The 18,388-nt window shown below is 45.5% G+C and overlaps 1 pseudogene across 1 annotated transcript; it reads right to left on the bottom strand.

The window, feature by feature from the left end:
- Positions 1–558: 558 nt before the first annotated feature.
- On the bottom strand, positions 559–2,212 carry LOC128594168 (cyclic AMP-dependent transcription factor ATF-4-like; annotated as a pseudogene). The gene has a single exon (XR_008382510.1). The product of XR_008382510.1 is annotated as a cyclic AMP-dependent transcription factor ATF-4-like (transcript).
- Between the last annotated feature and the right edge of the window lie 16,176 nt (positions 2,213–18,388).

The raw sequence follows: 18,388 nt of genomic DNA, 5'->3' as shown, positions 1-18,388 counted from the left end.
AGTCCTTCCCCCAAGGGGCCGTGCTGAACATCCCCACATTGAGCATATCGGGTGAGATCCCACCAATCACTTCCCTCCTTTCCCCTTCCCTCCCCCATTTTACCCCTCCCCCTTGCCAGACTAGTGTTTTTCTTTAGTGTGGGCTTGTAGTTGTTTATATGTTAGTTTCATATTAGTACTGAGTCCCTTGGATACTTTTTTTTCCATTCTTGTAATACTTTGCTAGGAAGAATGTGTTTCAACTCCAAGTAAACACAAAAGATGTAACAACTTCGTCTCTTCCTGTTTCGTCAATATTGCTAAAATCAGAATTCATATTAAAATTTGTGTGCAGCATGTCCTTACTACCTGTTATGGGCTGAATTGTGTCCCCCCCAAAAAAATTTTTTTTTTTTTTTTTTTAATGTTGAAGTCCTAATTCCTGGTACCTGGGGATGTGACTGCATTTGCAGACAGGGTCTTTAAAGAGGTATTAAGTTAAAATGAGGTCATGAGATTGGGTCCTAATCCAATCTGATCGTGTCCTTCTAGGAAGAGGAAATTTGGACAAACAGAGAAATAGTAGGGATATTCAGACAAAGGGAAGGCCATGGAAGAACACAGCAAAAAGGTGGCCATCTGCAAGCACAGGAGAGAGGCCTCAGGAAAAATGAACCCTGCTGACACCTTGATCTGGGATATCCAGCCTCCAGAACTGTGAGACAATAAATTTCTGTGGTTTAAATCACCCAGTCTGTGGTATTTGTTATGGCAGCCCCAACAAGGCACTTCCTATAAAGCCATTATTAACCTTACGACATTTTTTTGTTTTGTTTTGTTTTGTTTTTGTTTTTTCCACTACAAAATAATTTATTGTAACACACAGCTTCAGCACTGGAGACTATGTACAAGCACACAACACTCCTGACTGCCCTAACTAGGGGACCCTTTTCTTCCCCCTTGCTTTGCGGACCTCTTCAATCAAATCTTTCAGGTACTGGATCTCCTTGGCCAGGGAACCTGCCTTCTCTTTCAGAGCCTCGTTCTTCTTTTCCAGTTCTCTGCATTCACCAGCAAGGGCTTCCTGCTCTGCTCTCTTCTTCTGGCAGTACCTAGTGGCTGCAGTCTTGTTTTGCTCCATTTTTTTCAGCTTCTTATCTAGCTTCTCACCCTTTACTTTTGTTGCTGCTATTTTCTCTCCAGGAGGATCATAAGGTTTAGGGCAGACAGAGCCACAGAGGACACCTGGAGATGGCAGGCTCCTATTTGGAGAGCCCCTGGAGGTAGAGGGGCTATGCTCTAGGACTCTGGGCTCATACAGAAGCCACTGTCATTATCTGAGGGGTGTCTTCCTCCTTTACACTGAGGAATCATAGTAATTAAGCAGTAGAGTCTGGCTTTCTATCTCCTTCAGAGATATCCACTGTGCTGCCCAGCTCTAAACTAAAGGAATGATCTGGAGTAGGGGACAGAACCCCTGGGGAGAAGGGAAGAGGTTGCAAGAAGGTGAAGGGGGCAACCTGATCGGTTTTTGTTAAACTTTCTGGGAGATGGCCAATTGGGTTCACTGTCTGGGGGGGGCTCCTTATTAGTCTCCTGGACTAGGGGGGCAAAGAGATCACACGTGTCATCCAACATGGCCAAAAGCTCATCTGGCATGGTTTCCAGGTCATCCATACCCAACAGGGCATCAAAGTCAAACTCCTTCAGATCCATTTTCTCCAACATCCAATCTGTCCCAGAGAAGGCATCCTCCTTGCCATTGTTGGAGGCACTGACCAACCCATCCACAGCCAGCCATTCGGAGGAGCCCGCCTTAGCCTTGTCACTGGAGAACCCATGAGGTTTGAAGTGCTTGGCCACCTCCAGATAATCATCTAAGAGATCTAGGCTTTCTTCAGCCCCCAAACCCGACTGGTAGAAGGGGGACATCAAGTCCCCCATCAACACCTCGCTGCTCAGGAAGCTCATCTCGGTCATGTTGGGGGGCTTTGCTGCAATCCAGGAATGTACTTAATTCGAAGGTGTCTTTGTGGGTTACAGCAATGCTGCTGCTGGAGGCTGTGAGAAGCACCATGGCTTAAGCCGCTGGGAGTTGCCGCTGCAGAGCCTGGTGCTGCTGCCACCGCTGCAAAGGCCAACGCTGCCGCAGGCACTGCTGCCTCTAACATGCCATGGCGGCCGCGGACCCTGCGAGAGGGGAGGAGGGAAAGACGAACTGCGGAAAAACTACATTTACAGGCGGGTGCAGCAGAAATGGGCTTTACGACATTTTTTAAGTTACAGCAGTTTCAAAAGGTAGGAAACATGATACATCTTGGGGAGATTCCTGGTATACATTAACATATTAAATTATCTTAGGAGGCTTGCAACTTTTTTAAGTCAAATGCTTGTTCCCCATGCTTAATCTCTATCCAGAAAAACACAGCAAGAAAGCATCTATAGAAACACCTGAGAAGCAAACTTGATTCAGATACCTTTTGAGCAACTGATTCAAAAAAGAGGATTGGGAATGCCCTTTCTAGGAGATGTAAAGCTCATTCACGTACAGACAACCAGTACCATCAACAAGAACTTCTATAAAGTGAAAGGCAAGAATATTGAAAAAACTTAGCAGTAAGATAGGTCTATTGACAAGCCTACCTCCCATTATAGAACATTCAGGCAGCTCTCAACCTTGTATGTTTCCCAAACACGTGAGTTTCCATTACCCTGCGGTAACCTAAGTTAAATTATGCCAGTCCCCCGGGAACGTGGCTCCAATTTCATTCACCACTTTACATTGTGAGTGATTACACGGAGGACAAACTCCATAGCTTAATCTTCAGCCCACACATTGCTACATAAATAGCAGGCATGCATCCTGACCAGTCAGCAACCAGGTCACTTCCTTCAAAGTCCACTGGTGACTTGTCACTGTACCTGTGTATCAGTTCAGGCACAGACAGCAGAGTACATAGTGGTGCTGCCTCCTTGGCTGTCCCTGAGAAGCCCATGTGACACTTCACAGAAATGAACACTCAAAAGAGGGAATTAGCCAACAAAGATGAAAGTGTAATAAAGAAACAAAAGTGATAATGCTGGCAGTGGAAGTTAAATCAGAAGTGCAGTTAGTGAAGAAATAACCGAGTTTGGGAATGTTGATGCTGTTGTCTTTAGAGGGATTGTAAATGTGCAGCCAGAGGGACTTGAGATGAAGATTCTGGCAAAAATACTCATATTTAAGAAACTCCTGGAGATAATTCATGGCATTGAAAGTGAAAAGGATAGGGTGGCGCCTGTGGCTCAGTCGGTAGGGCGCCGGCCCCATATGCCGAGGGTGGCGGGTTCAAACCCAGCCCCGGCCAAACTGCAACAAAAAAATAGCCGGGCGTTGTGGCGGGCGCCTGTAGTCCCAGCTACTCGGGAGGCTGAGGCAAGAGAATCACTTAAGCCCAGGAGTTGGAGGTTGCTGTGAGCTGTGTGAGGCCACGGCACTCTACCGAGGGCCATAAAGTGAGACTCTGTCTCTACAAAAAAAAAAAAAAAGAAAGAAAGTGAAAAGGATAAAATGTTAGAAGCCTGCCCAAATGTTGAAAAGACTCTGACTATTCCCCAAGGCAGAGAAAAAATGCTTGGTTCAGATTGTGAGTTTTATGATGAGAAGGAAAACACTGTTCTATTTACAAAGAAAAAAATACTATTTGTCAATGTTTCTAATGTTTTAGATTACAGTATGCTAAATAAATATGTTTTGCTATTTTTAAATTTCCTTATGCACTTAAAACAAGCAGTAAGAGAGTGCTTAACAGTTTGACAAAAATTCCAAAGGTCATGAAGCAATAATAATTCTCCTCCTTGCCTCTTAAAATTGCTTTGCACAGTTCCAGCTTACATGGCCATTTCTGGGGTCCTCCTCCGCCATTGCAAAGCAAGGACTGTTCTCCATGCTATGATGTTATAAATAAAATTCCTGTTTTCCTATTCTGAATCACATGGCAAATATTACTGAACCTACCATAATAGTTTATAAGGGATCTAACTATCGAAGTTGCATGGATCTTTCCCTCACAGACCTCCTAACTAAGGAACAGGGATGACAAGTGTATAATAATAATGGTTAATGCTGACATTGCTCAGGGTCTGTCTAGGTGTCTTTCTTCCAGTGCATCACCTACTAGTAACCTCAGCACAGCTGGAGCTTTAGGAGAGGAGGATCAGAGACCTTGGGAGGGTGGGGAGATGTCACCCTTTTGAGCTTGGCTACTGCTCAGGCCCAGTGCCATGTCCTTCTGATTTAAGACAGGCCTAGATAGTAAAGCAGTGCCTACCTTTTCTTTCCACACTTACAAACCTCCTTGTCAGAGGAGGATGTGGCCTATGAGGGGGGCAGCCCACACAGCAGTCTCTGTTCATGAGGACAAGGTAGGAAGATGGTCAACGTTTGCAGCAACCGCTGTCTTTGTATCCTTGCATAAGATGCGATGTATAGGGAGCCTGCTAACATGAATGGCAGGCAGATGGACTCCTTATCTGCTCCATATTTACCTAATCTCATGAAGGCACACTTCAGGGAAGTGAGTTACTGCAAAGGGTGAGCACCAGGCCTTAGGAAACTGGTCAGGCATGAAAACTAGAAATGAGCTATCTAAATTACCTCTGCATTCTGAAAGTCATCTCTGCTAATATAACGTATCTGTGCTGAATCACTGCGTCTGCAGGCAGTCTCTCCAGGCCTGGGCTAGTCAGCCTTCTCTCCTACTATACTATTAGGTATTGTTTTGTCATAGGCAAAAATATTACATGTATGTATGTATATAAGACTCTATGGGCAGAAGTAGGAGTGCATACGGCTATGGATATAGGTATTTATCAATATCGATAGTGTAGTGTTTCCTACAGCTGCCATAATAAAATACCACAGACTGCAGGGGGCAGGGGTGCTTAAACAACAGAAATTTATTGTCTCATAGTTTTGGAGGCTAGGAATGTGGGAGTCAGGTGTCAGCAGGGTTGGTTTCCCATGAGACCTTTCTCCTTGGCTGAGAGATGGCGTCTTTTCCCTGTATCCTCACATGGTTGTGCCTCTGTGCGCATAGGCATCTCCTCTTTTTATAGGGACACCAGTTAGATTGGATTAGGGCCACCCTGATAACCTCAGTTGACATTAATTCTCTTCACAAAGGCCATATCTCCAAATGCAGTCACAATCTGAGGTACGAGGAGGTTAGGGCTTCAAAATATGAGTTTAGGGAGAACACAGTTCAGCTCAGAGATATAGATGATAGATAGATAGATAGATCAATGGATATCCTGAAAATGTTAACACTGATTTCACAGACATAATTTTTCACTTAATCATGATCCCTCAGGGATCTGGTCACCTCTTAGTCTCAATTTTCACTGCTTAGAGATGATGGTTCTAGCCACATCTTATGCCCAAATCCATCTCCTGAAAGTCAAATCCATATTTACAGTGACGATGAGTGTCAAGCCTTGTTTGGTACTTTCAGATCTATCCTTACTAGTGACCACTTTGCTTCCCTTCCAGGCCTGCCCCCATCTAGACCTCAGTCTCCTGCCTGGGAGCCTCCGTCTTCCTATACTCCTGATCCAGTCACCAGTGAGTCACAGATCTCTGAAATGCTGTCTGCTCCATGGCACTCCTCCAGGTCCCTCCTCAGTTCCAGCCACCTGAGGGCTCCCACAGCCACCCCAGCACCTCCCCACCTCCAGGCTCCCTCCACTCTGGGCAGCCTGCACTTGGCACTCCCTGGCACATCTTCCATTTCTCCTCACCCTCCATTAGACACAAGTTTCTCATCCTGCAGTTCTAAGTCCTCTATTGGTCCTCTATCCTGAAAAATCTACCATCCCCAGAGCATACAATTTGGCCAAGAGCCCCGCCAGTCTATTCCACCAAACCACTGCTGTAGAAAGTGAAATTCCATCCCAGGTTTCTTTATTCCTGACATGGTAGAGGTTGCTGGCCCAGCAGACATGATGCAAACTCTCTTTTCCTTTCCTTGTATTTGCCTTCTCCTCCTTCCTTCCTTTCCTTTCTAAACACACACACATGCAATTTCTTTTTTTAATGTATAAGGGCTCTTATCTGAAATAATCAACAAAGATTGATGATGTAAAGAAATCAGACCAGCACCAAGGAGGAAAAATAAGCAAGGAACATGTGCAAATCCCAAGTTCTAAACTATGTAACTATCATGGGCTCCTTTGGCCTGCCAAGAAAGGCTATATGAAGTCCACCCTACAGGAACTGGATAAACCTTACATATAGTCTCTAGGATGCAAATCCTTCCATCGGGGTTAGGAAAGAAGATTTTCCAGGGGATATCAAAGGCAAGTAGGATTATTTTTCCAGATCGACAAGCCTAAGAAGGCATAAACGTATGCCTTAAAAATACCAGAATTCTCTTTCTTTGGCATAAAAGAGTTAAATAGAGAAATGTGTTTGTGGTCAGTTATTAGAGGAAAGGAGAAAGGGAAGAGAAGCTGGCCCCTTTCCTCCCTGGGTCAAAAAGGAAAAAGAACTTAAATAAAATAATAAAATGCAGTCATTATCGGATACTATATGTGTGTCGGCTGGGAAGCTATTAATACACAGCCCAGCCTGGAGCTCGGCTGACTGTGGGAATGCTTCCAGCCTCTTTGCAACACAGCTTGTAAGAACACTGCATAAAACATTAGTGGGACAGATATGTGTGCATGTTCATACACATGTATGTGCACAACCCACCCCCTCCATTCTACATACACACACATCCAACTGTCCTCCCTCCTGACTTCATTATGGTGAACATAGCCCCCACCCTTTACCTCCCTAAAGCAAAAACTGGCAAAGAATCCAAGGAAATGAATGTCTTCCCAATGAACCAAAGTTTGCTGTGCACTATTTGGATAATAGTGTCCTAACAGAATGCCTGCAAGTTACAAAATATACTCGTTAAACATAGCTGCTAATTAATAAGTCCTTGAAATACCTCAGAACTCACAAGAAAGGGGTTTTGGGGACAGAGGGTCAACCTGATGTCTAGGTCCTGCTTGAGAATAAGATTCTGTTTTAGGAAACACCTTCTACACTGTACTGAGAATATTTCAGGGGCTGAATCAGGCTTTCTGGGGAAAAATGCTATCTGAATTTGTGTCCTGGGTGTGGTAACGGAGTGGCACGTATTCGCCATCCTCAGTGGGTGTGTACTCAGGCACTGTCTCATAAATCGCCATCACTTCACGTCCCAAAATCAACCCCCATTTCCCAACTTCATGAGGACTCAGTCATATGGGAGGAGGAGCCACCCTACTAGCCTCATCTTCACTTTGCTAGTTAATCTAGAAGACAATTTCTAAATAAGGTCACATCCTGAGATACTGGGGCTGGAACTTCAACAGCAGACACAATTCAACGTACCATAGTCCTTATCCAAAGGGACCTATAAACATTTATTCAGATGACTAATCACTAGAAAAAGGGGAAGAAGACCCATATAGCCCAAGGCCTATAGGACACAGGGTCTGACCTAACATTGACATTTGGGTACCAAAGCGTCATCACAGTCCCCTGTTCAAGTGGGGACCCCAAGGCCAGACACTAAGTAGAGTTCTGGCTATTGTCCAGCTCACAGTTGTTCTGTTGGGACCACCAACTAGCTGTGGGCATTATGCTGTTTCCTGAGCACACGATTAGACTTAACACACTTGGTAGTTAGGTTAGCTGCAACATTGGGTCTGTGGCCCATGGGGTAAGACCTGTCATAGTGAAAAGCACCAAATAAAAAATTCAGAAAATACCCCCATCAGCCAGGCTTGTAAATCAAAAACAATATAACATTCTGATGGGGCTGGCAGAAATGTACCACCATGAAAGACCTCAAGGGTACAAGGCAGTGATATTTATTTTATCTCCATTTAATTCACCAGTCTGGACCCTCAGAAACTGAATAAACCCTGGAGCATGACTATAGTTTACAGGAGAACAAAAAAGTAGCAGCCCCCATTGCAGGTGCTGCGCTGGACATGGTGGAACAAACTAATATGGCCTTGGGCACATGGTATGCAGCCATGATCTGGGAGTTGCATTCATTTCAATTCCAATCAAGAAAGGGGATTAGGGACAGTTTGCATTCATGTGGAGTAGAAAACCATATTCAACCGGAGATTTGCCTTAAGCTATTTCTGCCTTCTAAAATAGTACCAACATCCCCCAGAACACCATGACATCTTGGTGACTGGATAAAACAAATAACAGGTGGCCTTGATGAGACACATGCGATATAGAGGATGGGAAACCAAACCTATGAAGATTCAGAGACCCACATGTCAATGAAGTCCTTAGAGGTCCAATGATCAGGGCATTCCTGAATATTCCCTCTGCAGTCAAATAAAATCACCACAGGTTACCTTCCCTACCACAAAGAAGGAAGCACAGCACCTGGTGTGCCTCATTTGAATTTGAGGGCAACACATTTCACACCTGAGAGTGCTGCTCCGGCCATATCCTGGTTGACACAGAGGCGCTGACTTTGAGTGAAGCAAGAGTAGGAAAGAACTCTGCAGCGGGTCCAGCTGATGTGCAAGTACACCTGCCATGTCATCTGGTGGACCCCAGAAAGTTGGAAGTGTCAGCAGGGGGACAAAAGGTATCACAGGATAGAAAATGTACATCTAAGATCAAACCCAGGCAGGACCAGAGGATGTGAGTAAGCTGCCCGAGCTAGTAGCCCAGACTGTATGTCACCCACCACCATGCACCTGGCATCTGTGGCCACGTTTGAGTACTGGTGCTGGCATGTTGATTTGGGGTAACTCACTCCTGTCTGGCACGGGATGAGTTTAGCACTCTAATGATCTAGCCCTGATCCTTACCCTCAGCCACATAAGTGGCCCACCCAGAAGCTCTCCCTCCCTGAGTTCACTCTCAGTGCCAGCTCTGGCCTGCAGGACCCAAGATGGGAGGAGTGGGAGCAGCAAGCATACTTCACCCTATGCCCTCCACCAACAGTTCTCCCCCCACCCTGTAGGCTTTGTGCTGTGTGCCAGGAAGTCCCCTGGGGCTTGCGAGACATCACTCTCATTGCCAACCCAATCCAGGTAGCTCTTAATTCCAGTCAATATGGGGACATCATGCTCTCCTGGGGATTAGGCTATGCTGGAAGGCAATGGCATTCCTTGCCTAATAGGGCTCTGCTGGTTATTCCATCCAGGGCCCTGGAGCTGTCCTTCCTATTGGTGATGAAGTGTGGAAGGCAGGCATGGCGTCAATTTGGAAAGAGAACACCCTCTGATAATACCGGATGGCAATCCAAAGAGTCAAGCGACAGCATGGGAGAAAGATGTGTTCTTCATCTTCACACCACAAAATTCAGAACAGTGCATTTCATGACTGCAGGAGGAATTATGGTTCACATTTTTCTGTATGTTTTGGGTTCATGGCCCTGAGACTGTGTCATCACCAATGAAGCATAGTAACAATTTTAAGACAGTCAACAGAAGCCAGTATATAGACACACACTGCATGAAGCAGCCTCTCAAGCAATGATGTAACCACCATTACCTACACGGAACTATGAAGCTGCAGAGGCAAGTTGTGTTGCTTCCATACAAACAAGTCCAGAAGAGTCACAGTATTGGCAGTAATAAATATGTTTCATGAAAGATACAGAATTAGCCAGGACTTTTGACAATAAAGAACGTGAAGTGGTGGTTCCTGATCTGAACAGAAAGAGACCATGCCTAGCTACTAAGAACTTTCACACGGAAAGGACAGTAGTTAAATAGGTCAGTGCATCTCGTCTACCCATAAGGCTGTCAACCAATAAATCAGCAATTACTGTGTTTCACCCAGGCCCAAGAATTCTGTCACGAATTTTTTAATCACATTAGATTCATGTGAGACAGGAGATACACAAAATCATTCAATCAAGAAATAAATAAATATCTGCTCTGGATTCATCAGTAACATTTGCCAGACTCTAATATGAGCAAGAATTGTGCTAAACACCACAGCTGCAATAAAGAATCATGCAGTGGATGCACTAAATGCAATCCACTGTCTAAACTTGTAGCAATGTATATGGAGATATAGGAGAGTCCTCCATTGGGGACATAGAAAAGGGAGATGGAGTGAGCACACAGGAATGGTTCCATGCTTATGTTCCCAGTTGGAGATCAGAAAGGAAGCCAGTAGAAACACAACAACCCCGCTCAAGGGCCTTGCTTAATGGGACTTCTTAGCCATCCAAGTTTCTTCTTCTTTTATTAACTTCTCTTTGATATGTTCTTCATTGATCAAAGATTTTGTGAGATGCCTATCACTTCCAAAGATGGAAGTGTCTCTTAGGTCTGTGTTTTCAACAGCCTACTTTGAAATCCCCCCAAATGAACCAAGACAAAATGAGTTGAGTATGCTAGCCAACCTCCTCCCTTTGTGCCTGCTCTAGTTTAAGAATACGGGTCTTTGTATGGAGACATTTGTATTCTTCATTTAGTAAGCTTCACCTGTACCCATTCTAAGATGCACCATAGGTGTGGCCCCACCCATTACCCTCCCTCCATCCTGACTTCCCCCCTCCCCTCCCCTCCCTTGGCCCTTTCCCCATATTCTTGTGCTATAATTGGGTTATAGCCTTCATATGAAAGCTATAAATTAGCTTCAAAGCAGGGATGAGTACATTGGATACTTTTTCTTCCATTCCTGAGATACTTTGCTAACAAGAATATGTTCCAGCTCCATCCATGTAAGCATGAAAGAAGTAAAGTCTCCATCTTTCTTTAAGGCTGCATAATATTCCATGGTATACATGTACCACAATTTTCTAGTCCATTCGTGGGTCGATGGGCACTTGGGCTTCTTCCATGACTTAGCAATTATGAATTGGGCTGCATCTTAGAATGGGTACAGGCGAAACCTACTAAATGCAGAATACAAATGTCTACATACAATAACTAAGAAAATGCCATGAAGACTACGTTGAACAGTTTGATGAGTATATTTCAGATTGTATATGAAACCAGCACATTGTACCCCTTGATTGCACAAATGTAAACAGCTATGATTTAACAATAAAAAAAAAAAAGAGAGAGAGAAAAAAGCAAAGAACATGGGTCTTTGGCTTGGCACCTGTGGCTCAAGCGGCTAAGGTGCCAGCCACATACACCTGAGCTGGCGGGTTCAAATCCAGCCTGGGCCTGCCAAACAACAATGACAGCTGCAACCAAAGAAATGGCGGGGCATTGTGGCAGGTGCCTGTAGTCCCAGTGACTTGGAAGGCTGAGGCAGGAGAATCGCTTGAGCCCAGCTGTCATTCCTCAGGATGACAGCTTGAGACTCTGTCTCAAAAAAAAAAAAAAGAATACGTGTCTTCATAAAAGAGTTCTCCCAGCCAACCACAAGAACTGCTGCAAAAGAAATCTTTCAGAAGAGGCATGAAGGTCCTGATCAATGTCATCTAGAAGTTTTTGCTCAGCCTGTCCATCATCTTTGGTCAAACAAGTCCCAAATTGTCATCATCAAGCAGAGTAGGGAAAATTCTGGCTATTTAGGGCTGGTGAGCAATATTGGGAGCCCATTTTTACTTTAATAATTGCCTATCAGCTTGGTAGGTAATAAAAAAACTATCATTGCTAAGTATTGGACCCGGTCTGGATGTAAAATTTGGCCCAGATCCTGCCATAGTACCTGAGGGTCTTTTCTGAGGACCTTTGTGGAAGGAAACTCACTTGTAGGCCTCAGCAACTTTCTGTCTTCCAGACCCACACACAACAGTCATTTTTCACATTCTCTTTAGGTTTTCTTTAGTTGTTCATATAAAGATAGGCCCTGTGTATTCACAGGGACACACCAAGGATATAGCCTTGGATCAGAACACAGTGTCAAGGAAGCAAAATCTGGGCGACTGCCCAGGCCAAGGGTAAGCTGGGAGTGTAGACCTCAGCTTTCTACCCATGACTTCTGCCATGTCCTGCTGCCTTCTGTGCATTTAACCCAGGCTCAGGCAAAGGCCTTGCAAAGGACCGTGGGAGCACCATGTGAGACCAGAGAAGGGAAGTGCAGAGATGCAACCACACACAGAGAGATGAAGCCAGCACAGTGAGAGGAAGGTGGGAAGTGAGTAGGTACCTGGGGGAGAAGCCAAGTTACTGCGAGATGTTCTGTTTTTTAGGGAGGAGAAGAAAAAAAGTGCAATTAAAAAAAAATCCCTTGGCAAGGGAAACATTGCATGTACAAGAGGGAGGGTAGGAGGGCAGTGTGCCAGGGAAGACAGAGGGCAGGGAGGAGTCCACACCCAGGGGGGGAGTCGGCCTCGGGAAGATGTTTATTTTCTAAAAGAAGGGGAGACTGGGAGTGGAGAATTTTTGAGGGTGGAGGGTGGGAAATTCCAAAAGCACAGAGCAGATGGCCTTAATCTTCTAAGTGAGAAAAGAGGCAAAGCCAAGCTCAGCTGGGCTGGGTGAGAAGCAGGGCTGAGAGCAGTGGCAGCCTCACAGGGTCTAGGATGGGGCGTGCTGGGTGAGCCATAGCTGGGCTCCCAGAGGACCCAACCATAGGGAGGGGCGAATGCAGAGCCCCAGCTCCTCCCCTGGGACTTGGAGTCAGTAGAATAGGGATGAGGCCAAAAATCTGTATCATTAGGATAGTCTCAGAATATACTTCTCATCAGGCAAGGCTTGGAGAAATAGCGAGTGAACAGATAGCCCATTGGATAACAGGAGGTTGAGGGGCATCGCTCAGTATCCTTTTCATAGCAAAACTCTGCTGCTGAAGAACCCAGGGGGAGAAAACTGATGTTGAGCTTTAGTCTTGTAAATGGGTCTGTCCAGGAGGGTGAGGTCTCTACAGTAGGGTAAGGGCTACTGCAAGAAGATGCAACCACACACAGAGAGATGAAGGAAGGTGTTTAGCCAGGAAGATAAGAGAGTGAGGGTCTTTCTAGGAGGGTGGAGTTTATCCAAGAGGCTTGGGTCTGTCCAGGAAGGTGGGGGTCTATCCAGACACGGGAGGGTCTACCCAGGAGGGAGTAGTCTCTCCACAAGGGGAGGTTATGGAGCATGGTGTAGGGGTCTACCCAGGAGAGTAGAGCTTCTCCATAGGGTGCTGGGGCAGGTCTGAGCATGAACTAACTATAATTACAATTCAAATGTGTCATGACCTTGAACCCACAGTTGGCAGAGGGTTGGATCTGAGGGTGTTAGTGAGGAAAAGTGACTAATCAGTGGGGGAAAGAAAAGGCGGAGTCACGGTGCAGGTGGAGAGGCAGGTGAGGTCTAAGGTGTCAGCATCTCAGAGAGCCACAGCAGAGCTGGAGCTGTGGCTGCATTCCTCAAGCAAAGGAGGCTCTTCCTAGGGATACATCCCGGCTGGACCAAATGCATCTTCCTGGGCGAGAGATTTACACGTATATTTAGGAAGGAAACTATAATAAACATCTTTCATTGATTCACAGGAAATAATAAGCTGTTATTTTTTGATTCATGGGAAATAATAAGCTATTTTCTTTTAAGGTTTCCGAAGCTTATCTCCTGGCTGCCTCAGGCCACCAGCCCAGGATGGGCGTTCGTGTGTGGTGCTGGGGGCCTGGGTGGAGGAGTTTTGGAAGTACTGCTGAGAATTTGTCTCCTTCTAAAAACTCGAATAAAAAACAGATGCTCCAAGGCTGGCACTGAAAGGAAGACCTCTAGTTAGAGGCAGGTGGCCAGGCTTTGATCCCTTAAAAGTTGGGACCTTATGAAACAACTGATGTTTGACCATCTTCCATTTTACTTATATAAATGGCTACTTCAAGTGATTCAACCTAAACCCCAGTTTCTTAACTGTACCCTGTGGCCCCAAGGAGGTACCACTGCCTTCTAACCTCTGAAGGGCAAAGGCCACGTTCCTGGCTTCCTGAAGCACCGCTAAGTCAGGGAAGGACCAAAGATGGCTACCGTAACCATAGAGAATGAAAGCAAGTAACTAGAGAAAAGCACGAATCCAAATAGCATAGCTGCTTATCCCTTAAAATGTGGTCCACAGACAGCAGCATCAGTCCCCCTGGGAGCTTATAGAATCCCTGGCACCTACCCAGACCTATTGAATCAGGAGCATCTTAGCAAGACTCCCTGTGTGGAGCGGCGCCTGTGGCTCAGTCGGTAAAGCGCTGGCCCCATATACCGAGGGTGGTGGGTTCAAACCCAGCCCCGGCTGAACTGCAACCAAAAAATAGCCGGGCATTGTGGCGGGCGCCTGTAGTCCCAGCTACTTGGGAGGCTGAGGCAAGAGAATCGCTTAAGCCCAGGAGTTGGAGGTTGCTGTGAGCTGTGTGATGCCATGGCACTCTACCGAGGGCCATAAAAGTGAGACTCTGTCTTTACAAAAAAAAAGACTCCCTGTGTGCACATTCACATGTGAGAAGCACTAATCTAGCCTAATCTGCTAATCAGTCACCTGGCACCCCAACCCCAGCAACCTGGGCCCTGCCAGTTTAACACTCACTTAGACCTTTCCATTTTCGAAATTAGACCCTCCCACTAATGTGTTCTTGTCTAAGGAGCCAGCTCTTCTCTCAAAAGTGTATTGGTTATTTTTGCTGTGCAACAAATGATCCCAAACTTGAAAGGTTTAAAACAACAAGCATTTATTTTTGTGTGGGTTAGAAGTAGGTCACTAGATCCAGCCCAGGCATAAAAGGAGAAGATTACATCAGGAAGTGGGGATCACCAGGGACCATCTTCCAAGCTGCCCCCAACAACGGGTGATCTCACATCTAAGGGGCATACCCAACCAGGTGGCCATATCAGAATTTAAGAAAACAAGCTCCTCAGTCATACTGTAGGGATGACATACACTCAAGAACAAATATGGATAAACCTCTTAGCAGTAGCTTTCAGAGTGACTCTGAATTAGCATCACTCGGGAAACATTTAAAAAACAAACGAACAAACAAAAAAACAAGGTTCAGGCCCCATCTAAGACCAAGTTAATCAGACTCTCCAGGCATGAATTTTTTTGTTTTTAAAAAAATTCCTCAGTTGATTCTATTATACAACTGAGGTTGAAAATTTTTCAATGCTAAAATGCTAGGACTCTGATGAGGATCACTGAGGCAAAACCAAGTGTGGGGCCCAGCAGCTTGGGCTTCTGACAGGTATTCTGCTGTAAAGTCACAGGCAGGAAGGGAGAGGCTTACAGAGTGTTGGGGCTATCTTGCAAGTGAGCAGGTAAGTTGACAAAAGATGTATTTTTTTTGTTTGGGGGTTTTTGTTTTGTTTTGTTTTGCTTTGCTTTGTTTTGTTTTAGAAACGTGGTCTCATTCTGCTGCCCAGGCTGGAGTGCAGTGGCATGATCATAGCACACTGCAGCCTCGAATGCCTGATCTTAAGTGTCTATGACTTTTTATAATTGCCTACGTTAATAAAACTCTCCACCTGTACTTCCCACATATAGATCATCTGTGCTGACCGTGTAGGTTGAGACTCTCCCCTTCACTCCAGTGTGTGAGAATGAAACTTACTGAAGAGTTAGTCAAGGGAGATAACACTCATCCTCCTGTTAGGACACCATGGTCTTCACGTAAATATTTCATCAAGGGCTAGCCCACAGTAAGTCAGTTAATTCACTCTGGTTGATGAGAACAAGTCAATGAGTTGATGAGTCTAACAAGCTCCCTGCCTTCTCCTGCCTGGTAGTAGTCACTGTTCTCATTCCCATGGACTGGGTCTGTTGAACGTTGCCATGGTCATAGGCCTCACCCAAAGCACAGATCTTTGGCCAACATCCAGACAGACGCAGAGCGGTTCTGCTCTAAAAGCCCGCCAAGGCTGTTGGATTGGACTCCCTCCGCTGTCGGCTGAGTCTCTCAGAGTTGTCCATTTGGCTGCCTGGCTATGAATGAGCTGTGGTTGTTAATTTCTTTTTCTTGAACCAGCTTCTTGGGAGCCTCTAACCCAAAACTTAAACAAAGAGCTAAATCAGGCTGTTCCCAGAGCTCTGGATGCTGGCTATTTATCAAACACTGAAAACTTTACCAGTCGCCACCAGTTCCAAATCTCCAAGCTCTCACAAGAGTTGTAAGGAATGTTGCCCCAAGAGGCCCAGGCTTGGCCCATCTGTGATGCTCTTGGGTGTCCTTTTCTATTAATAAGTCCCAGTCCTGTGAGCTGAAATGGGTTTTCAAGAAAGAAATCAAAGACAGAGGGGGTGAAGAAGCACATGGCAAGAGGATAGAGATGTTTGAAAACAAACAAAACCATTTTGTGTGTAGCGTGTTCATCCCTGGATGATTTACGTTGGCCCAGTGCTTGAGTTCATGGCAATTGCAAAAAAGGAGAGAGTATCAGAAGTTATTGTCCATGAATACCAAAACTACCAGCCAATGTCTGTCCCTTGGGGTAGACAACCTGCTCTATCCTGTTTAGGATTCTACTTAGAATTCTTAGATGGAAAAGTACACACGTAAGCGCTCTGAAGGTTAGAAAGTGGCACCTGGGTGGTGCCCATAGCTCAGTGGGTAGGGTGCCAGCCACATATACCGAGGCTGGTTGGTTCAAACCCAGCCCGGGCCAGCTAAAACAACAATGACAATTGCAACAACAACAAAAAAATAGCCGGATGTTGTGATGGGCGCCTGTAGTCCCAAGAGTCTGAGGTTGCTGTGAGCTGTGACACCACAGCACTCTACCCAGAGTGAGTGCTTGAGACTCTTGTCTCAAATAAAAAAAAAAAGAAAGAAAGTGGCACATACAAGGAAATGTTGTTTTAGTAGGCATTCCCTCCACTCCTGTGTGGGCGTTCACAAAGTGAGGAAGACCCTGGGACCCTCATGCCACAGGGTATCTGCCTATACTATCATAGAGCTTATCTGGGGGCAGAGGCAGGGCTCACAGACCTGCTCCCATGAGAGAAGAGAGAGAGTCTCTTCTCTCATGGGAGCAGGTGTGGGGTGAGCAGGGGTGGGGTGGGCAGGGGTGGGGTGGGCAGGGACCACTTCTGCTGGCAAAAACACAGCATTTCCAACCTCCTTCCGGTGTCTAGGGCCACTGAGCCCCCTCTCGGCTTTCACTTTGGCATTAATCTCCTACCCAGAGACATTTTGCTAAGGCGTTAATAATTAAAAGAGAAAAGTAACATTCAGATTTAGCTTCCTGGAAAAGGAAGGTATTTCATTCTTCTTTAAAGGTAACACAGAAAATTACCTCTTTTTAGTGAAAAAGAATATGATCATAGTTAATAACCTCACAATTGATGAGGAAGGTGCTAAATGATGCTGTGGTTTCAATTTCTTTATCATATTTCTGTGCTCAATTGAAATAGTTTATTCAGCTGACTATTTGACCTCTAGCATTTTCATAAAGAGTTACAGCCTAAATTCAAAATTGAGAGACAGCAGGTTTTCCTTTAAGCTTGCAAAGAAAGCCTCAAGTCTGAGCATTAGTATTCAGACCACACAACCAAGTCCAAGTTACCATCAAACCATCACCAACACTAACTTTTAACAATATACCTTTAGAGCAAGGGGGAAAGATCTCAAGTACTAATGCTGAAAACACAGATATTCAAAGGGATGGCAATCATCCTATTCCCCAGTATGAGATACAGCAATTGAAACAGACCCTACATAACTTGTCTCAAATTCCTGGCAAGAGTTGGCACAAACCCTGTCTTCCCCTGGTTGCTTACCACACCCCCACACGGAATCCACAACAGCTGAGTTTATTCAAAATGTTCTCCCACCCGAGAAGAAATCTAAAAAATCATTAGCAAATACAGCCTGCAGTGTCCTCAGAAGTTGCTGGCATCCTATTGAGACACGATGTCTCTTGAAAGACAAGGACAGTTGAAAACGCCTTGTTCCACAGAGAGCTGGCACCCTTGTGCATGCGAACCATTTCTCCCTCCACAGCACACATGTTATCTCTCTGTTGCTGGCATTCCTTCAGCCTCACCCATCTCCCAAGGGACAACTGCTCCAAGACCCGCCCTGCATTGAGCAGCAGAATGAGCAGGGGACAGGGTCACAGTTGCATGTGGGCCTGAATCAGGAGAGAGATTAGGGATATGCGGGAGCTCCACTTATCAAAGACCATCTTCCCAGGAGAACGAGCACCCAGAAGCCCCTACCATTTTCCAGATAGATCAAGAGAAAGTCACATGTTTTTTTTAACTTGAGTTTCAAGTCTGTGGAAGGCTTACGTACAACTGCCAGCCAATGACTTCCGGAGCCATTTTTTAAAAATTAAAAACCTAACAGGGCACTAAATGGCACAGCCTAGCAGATTTGGAGTTAAAGGGTGTCATTTCAAATATGGCTCTACCACTTACAAGCCAGCCTTATAAGTCACTTACCTGAGAGGCTTCACCTTGGGGCATGTTATAGCTTCTCCTGCAAGCTTGCTATGAGGCTGAAATGAAAGAATGCGTGACAGGCGGGACGGTGTCTGC

Source organism: Nycticebus coucang, chromosome 9 (assembly GCF_027406575.1).
Source record: "Nycticebus coucang isolate mNycCou1 chromosome 9, mNycCou1.pri, whole genome shotgun sequence".
NCBI lineage: Eukaryota > Metazoa > Chordata > Mammalia > Primates > Lorisidae > Nycticebus > Nycticebus coucang.
Note: the sequence above shows the minus strand (reverse complement) of the source record. Positions and strands in the feature narration are given on the sequence as shown.